The sequence below is a fragment of the Tupaia chinensis genome, unplaced genomic scaffold (genome assembly GCF_000334495.1).
Source record: "Tupaia chinensis unplaced genomic scaffold, TupChi_1.0 Scaffold000303_1, whole genome shotgun sequence".
NCBI lineage: Eukaryota > Metazoa > Chordata > Mammalia > Scandentia > Tupaiidae > Tupaia > Tupaia belangeri.
This window is the reverse complement of record NW_006159793.1, coordinates 1,118,931-1,126,056: the sequence shown is the minus strand read 5'-3', so window position 1 is coordinate 1,126,056 and position 7,126 is coordinate 1,118,931. Positions and strand designations below refer to the sequence as shown.

At 41.0% G+C, this 7,126-nt stretch overlaps 1 pseudogene; it reads left to right on the top strand.

The window, feature by feature from the left end:
• The first annotated feature begins 468 nt into the window (after nucleotides 1-468).
• Nucleotides 469-756, top strand: LOC114008195 (small ubiquitin-related modifier 2 pseudogene; annotated as a pseudogene).
• Nucleotides 757-7,126: the final 6,370 nt, after the last annotated feature.

The window sequence follows — 7,126 nt, the reverse complement described above, 5'->3', positions numbered from 1 at the left end:
CTATTTTCTGTGCCTGAGAGTAGCAGCCAGGCCTTACTCCCAATGCTGTGTGCCATGCCTGGTTCACAATAGGTATTTTACAGAAGCTCATGAGTAAAGGAGCACCATTAGGCACTTTGCAAATTCCTGGAAGAAAAATGAGAATAAGAAATCAGAGTCCTTCATGCCAATGATTTTTCCTGTCACACTTGCTTTGAACTCAACCATTTAAGGTGATTTGAGCCCGAACTGGTGCTTTCTTGCTAAAAATGGGTGGATGACGGGATAAGATGGGAGGGAGGGAGGCAGAACAGGAAGAAATGGAGGGAGGCAGTGAGAGAAGGGAGGAGGTAAGGGAAGGTGAGTAGATAGATAGAATAAAGAAGGATGGGCCTCCTTCTTCTGCTGCTCCTGGTACCGTGTGCTCGCTCGGTGAGGACCTGGTGCCTCTTTAGTGAAGTGGCAGCTGAGGAGACTTTGGCATTCGCCATGACCAACATAAAACCCAAGGAAAGAGTCCAGACTGAGAACAACGATCATATTAATTTGAAGGTGGCAGGGCAGGATGGTTCTATGGTGCAGTTTAAGATTAAGAAGTACACACCATTTAGTAAAGTAATGAAAACCTATTGTGAATGACAGGGTTTGTCAATGAGGCAAATCAGATTCCCATTTGATGGGCAGCCGATCAACGAAACAGACACACCTGCACAGTTGGAAATGGAGAATGAAGATATGATTGATGTGTTCTGACAGCAGACAGGAAGTGTCTACTGAAAAGGGAACCTGCTACTTTACTCCAGAACTCTGTTCTTACAGACCAAGAATACATTCTCTATTAGGAAACCACAATTGGGTTTCAGCACATCCTGACTACAGTATAGTTTTCTCTCTTCTTTCATTTTCCCTTCCCCGTTCCTTTATTAGACATAGAGTAACTGGTGTATGCACACAAGCATACTGCATTTTTAAAAACTAAATGGCCAATGACATGTTTTAATTGACATCGGGTAGAGATGGGCTGGGGAAAAAATACTGGTTCTGTGAAAATATCCCCTTTCTCCATCAGTGGCAGCTCATTCAACTCTTATCTTTATAGTCCAGTAAGTTATTTTGCTCTCACTGTTTAAAAAACAAACAAACAAAAACATAAAAATCCTTGCATATCTTGTTTGATTGAAGAATTTTTTTGGAGAATTATTTTATTTAACTTTATTTATTTTTACTTTTAAAAATTTTATCAGAGAGGGACAGAGTGAGAGAGGAAGAGAGAGGAAAAGTGAGAAAGCAAGCCACCAGGTCTGGGACTTGAACTGCAGTCAGTCATGTAGGAGTCTACCATCTTTAACCACCTGCCAGCCCCTGATTGGAGAATTTTAATGTTTGACATCTATCACTGTAGAACCAAGGACAAATTTATAACTGCATGTATGTAGTTGTTACATGCAGGACACTCTGTCTTTAAGAAGAGATAAATTACTTACTGAAAAAGAAAAAGAAAGGAATCTCAGTTTAAACAAGTTTAAACTTGTTTAAAATGAAAAAAAAAAGTAAAGAAAGTGAATGAATAGATGCTAGATAGGAAAATGGATTTTAAAAAATAGGATAAACAGTTGAATGAAAGGAGGGAAGGAAACAAAGAATGAGGGAAGTCAGGAGGAACAAATGGAGTGATGGAAGAAAGAAATACAAATACATGATCGAATGGAAAAGACACAGTGAATGTATGGGAAAAAGGGGTGGAAAGAAAAAGAGGAAAAAAGATGAGAGGAGAAAGAAGGAAGAAACGAGCAGAAAGACAGGGGAGGAAGGGTACTGTGACCTGGCTGAACAGAAGATCTAGGGTTGATTTATTCGGAACCTCACTTGGGAAATCACATTCCCCCAGAAGGATCAGGCATGACAGAACTTCACAGAGATCTGACATGCCAAGCTTCAACCATTATTTCGTACGCTAACTTAATCTAGGGCTTGATGAATTTAAATCAGGTTAAATTTGTGTAGATAGTCCAACTGGATAGTTAGTGCACCAAAGCTAAACCTCTTAAGGACAATGAAATCAATCTTTAAAGAAGCTTTAGTTTTCTAATCCATTGAGAGACAGATTATATGAGGCACAAAAAGATTAACAAGGAAATAGAATTCTTGAACAATGCTACGAACCAGCTAGATCTCTGAGTATCTATAGACCATGCCAATCAATAAAAGGAGAGTACACGTTCTTGTCTAGGGCATATGAAACATCTTCTAGACCATAACACAAATTTCAACAGATTTGAACAAATACAAAGTATGTTCTCTGGTAACGGTAGCACAGAGTTAGAAATTGATGACAGAGCTGGCTCTATAGTTCAGTGGTTAACCATAGAGCATTGGGAGCCAGATGCCACATGACCAACCATGGTTCAAATCTCAGCCCCAGTGACTCAAAACACATGTTGTGTGTGTGTGTGTGTGTGTGTGTGTGTGTGTGCATGTGCGCGTGCCAAAAATTCTGATGAGACAGAGAAGTGGAAGGAAAAAAATTGTGTGACTGTGCCCCATTGTGGATGACTTTCTCTTTTTCTCTCTCTCCTATGAGAGCATGTACCCTTCAACAATTAAAGACTTGTAAAAAAAGAAAATCCACAATAAAGAAAATTTGGGGAAATTCAGATATGTGGAACTTGAACAACACACTCTCCTAAATCATCAATATTGAAGAAATTCCAAGGTAAATTAAGAAAAGCTTTTCAAGGCTAGCAAGTGGTATGGTGGTTAAGGTGCTGGACTTCCACATGGCCAACCAAGGTTCGAGTCCCAGATCTTGTGGCTTGCTTTCTCACTTTCCCTCTCTCTCTCTCTCTCTGGTCAAAAATTTTTAGAGAGTAATAATAATAATAATAATAATAATGAATACAATTAAATAATTTTAAAAAATAAAAAAAGAAAAGCTTTTCGATTAGTGAAAATGAAGATAAAATCTATTAAAACTTAAGGGATATAGCCAAATTAGTGCTTGTATGGAAATTTATATCTATAAACACCTACATTTAAAAAAATAATCTAAAAATAGAAAATTCAGTCTAGCCCTATGGCCTGATGGTTAAGAGAACCAGATCCCACATGCCTGGCCATGTGGCTGACACCACAACCCTGGCAACTTGAAAAACACATTAAGTGTGTGTTTGTGCATGCCCCAAATTCTGACACGATAGAGAAATGGAGGAGAAGGGATTGCAGTGTGACCATGCCCCATTGTCGGGGTGTGTGTGGGGGACAGGGGTGTACTTTATTTCTCCCTGTCTTTCTAGTTCTCTGTCTCTAGTGGGTGAGTGTATGTACCCTCTGGCAAATTAAAAAAAAAAAAAGGAAGAAAGAAAAAGTAAAGAAAGAGATAGAGGCTCATTGATTCGCAGTGCTGATGGCTAGAAAGTCCAAAAGCATTGCAAAATGGCAAAAATCAGAACCTGTGGCAGAGCAAGGTATGGGCTGCATCCCTGAGTGTCTCTCTCTTGTTCTGATATCACTTCCTCTGCTTATAGACGCGCCAAAATTCTCTGATAGGATCCTCACCCTAAAATGCCCTACCCTGGGACACCACGAAAGGATTATGTTTCCACTTAACACCTTCACAATACAATCAAGTCCAAACACATGAGTTTTGGGTAGCACCCAATCGTTGCTCACTAAGACTGAATTCTAAAATATGAACCTTTGGGGAACAACCCATTTTCCAAACCATGACCACTATGAATAATTGTATGCCAACCACCTAGAGAACTTAAATGAAATGGACAAATTCCTGGAAAGACGTAAACTATTGAAACTGGTTCAAGGAGAAATAGATGATCTGAATAGATCTGAAACAAGTAAAGAGACGGCATTAGTAACCAAAAAAACTACTCACAAAGAAGAGATTAGTACCAGATGGCATCACTAATGAATTTAAAGAGAAATTCTTCACAGACTTTTCCAAAAGATAGAAGAGGAAGAAAAACTTTACACCCTTATTTTATTTATTTTTTTGAGAGGTTTTCGCTGTAGGGCGCATGTACTCGCCAGACAGACAGAGAGAGACAGAGAGACAGAAAGCACATAGAAAAATCACCCCCCCCAGGGGGGATGGTCACGCCGGAATCCCTTCTCCTCCATTCTCCTCTCGGGATCTTGGGCACGCACACACACGCGCCCGGCGTGAGTTTTAAGCCACCGGGTCCGGGACGTGAACCGCGGTTGACTACGTGGGAGTCCAGCGACATAGCCATTACGCTAACTGCTGATTCCCAAAAAATCCTAGACTGAGGCCAATATTACTCTGATAACAAAACCTGACAAAGACACTGCAAGAAAAGTAAACTACAGAGCAATATCTCTTATGAATATAGACACTGAAATTCTTAAAGCGAGCAGAATTCAGCAATACATAACACGATGACCAAAGGGGATTTGTCCCAAGAATATGAAGTTAGATTAACACGTAAAAGTCGACTCATGTAATAACCCTCGTAAAAAGAATAAAGGACAAAAACTACATGATCATCTCAATTCTTTCATTAAAAAAACACCTAACCAACTAGGAGTAGAAGAGAACATCCCTAACCCCATAGAGGACATGTATTGGGTTATCAGAAAAGTTGTGATGCATTTTTGCATAGAAAAACATAGAAAAAATATGTCATGAGATTTCCAATGACCCAATACTAAAAAAACATGCAGATAAACCATACTTAGTGGTGAAATGTCCCCCCGAGATCAGAACCAAAATAAGGACAAACATTCTCACCATTTCTGACATTGTACTAGGTCTTAGTCAGGGAAATTAGGCAGAAAGAAAAAAGACATAAAAGGCTCCTCGTTTGGAAGTAAGAAGCAAAACTATCTCTACCTAATTCACTTTTTCAGTCAGTGTCTCTTCGTCACTGGTAAAAAGAATTTGTTATTTCAGTACACTTACTAACTGCCTTAAGAGGGTTCTGAAGACAGAGAGAGAAACCAGTTGTGAGGCCTACCTTGAAAACGCTTCCAGATAGTTCGGGGAAAGAAAGCCAAGAAACACCTGCGAACTGAGGTGGAAGGTGATCAGAGCTATGTGGGGCCCAGAGGAGGAGGGTCCCCTGAGTTCAGAAGAAAGGTGGGTTAGTCCATTCTAGCCGGGGCTGGATTAGGAGTTGGAAAATTAGAGCTGGGCCTTTAAGTTGGGCAGGGTTTTGCCAAGTTAGCAGAGATACGGCTACTCTTCCTGAAGGCCCACAGCATAGTCAAGCGCCTGCACCTACCTAGAGTGGCTGCGGTGGGTGGTGTGCCAGGGGAGAGCTGGGAGGTGGGTCTGGACGGGGGAACTGAAGCCTCTAATGCCACATGAGAACTGAGGCTTCAGTCTGAAGGATGGAAGCCTTTAAACACTTTTGAGCACAGAGGAGACCTGAGCACATACCATTTGAACATACAGATTTTAAAATTTCCTTTTGTATTTTTATGTTTTCTTTCTAAACTTGCTAGATGATAAAACCTTCTGGAGAGGCTGACAGAATGCAGATTCCAAGATCAAGGAAGAAAACATTGCAATTCTTTCTGGAAAGTGTTGGTGAAGGCTAGGTGGTGATAGGGAAGGGACAAATATGGTTTTGATCTGTGTTCCTCTTATCAGGGGTGACTGAGCCTCACCTCATTCTAAGTCCTCTGTCTACCGAGTATCAAAACTCAGATCCTTCAGTTGTGTCGGAGGCAGAGTAGTAGATAAAGCAAACAAGGTAATACTTCCTGTGGGGTGACACATGGGAGTATTAATGGGGAAATGTCTCTGACCCTTGGTGACCCCAAACCCAATGAACTCAACTCAACGTTCATGGGACTGTGGTCACCTCTCTCCCTCCAGTCTCATGGGTACTAAAGAGAGGCAGCCTGGCCAACTGGCATGTACTTTGGCCTTGCGTTATCATTTTTCCTGAGACACTCTAAAGTGGCCAAGCAATTCAAAGGTCTTTTATGACCAGGAGGACAAAAGTCAGCTCCAGCCATTAGCCACTGATTGATTACCCTTCACCACACCTTGGGTGAGATCCTTGCCTCAGTTTCACAGAGACTGAAACTGGGGTCTCAGGGTTATTCCAACAGGCCCCTGTGTGATGCCAAGAAGTCTTATCAGACTCTTTGACAGGCTCGTTCAGAGAGAGAAGTCTTCTAAATTCACTCCCGCTAAATCATATGTGCTAAAGTTGGGGAGAGGGACTCAACGTCCTGTCCCCCAGTGGATAGATTGACACTTGAAACCAGGAGTCTCAATGGCAATCTGTATCGAGAACTTAAAAAAAAAAAAGACCTAGATCTTTTGGTCCAGCAATTTCATTTCCGGGACTCTCTTGTAAGGAATTAATCGTCAATATGGACACGGGGTGTTCAACACAGTATTATTCACACTAGCTGAAAAGTGAAATCAACCATGTCAGTGTTAGCAATAGATGAATTGCTAATGTTTGTTGCATCAGGCTGTTAGCAGAGCATTTTACCTGCATTATCTCATTGAACCCTTACAGGAGCCCTGTAAAACAGATACTGAGATTACTCTCATTTTGCAGATAAGGAAAACGGAGCCCAGAGAGGGTAAGTAAGATGCCCAGGATTACAGAGCTCAGAGCACATCAGGGCCAAGACTCACAGCAACATGCAAAAATGCTTCCATTGATATGGCTTTTATTTAAAAAATCAGAATTAATATATAGAATGATCACAACTATATAAAGCAATAATAGTTTAAAAAAAAAAACAACTCAGATTTATTTTTAAAGACCTTAAAGAAATGCCCCAAAAATACAAGAGATTCTCTTCAGGTACTGAGTGTATGGGTGTTCTGTGACTTCTTTAGTGGAGAGTGGGGAAAGCTGTTCCTATTTTTTGTTACTTTGCACAGTGATATATGTTTATAATTCAGGGGAGAAAATGATCTTTTTGTTCGTTTGAGAGTTTTTTTGCTATAAGGTGCATGCACTCACCAGAGACACAGAGAAAGACAGAGAGAGAAAGTGAGAAACCACCTCCCAGGGAATGGCCACACTGCAATCCCTTCTCCATTCTCCTCTCGGGATTTTGGTCACACACACACACACACACACACACACACACACACACACACGTGCCTGCAATGACTTTCAAGCCACTGGGAGCGCGT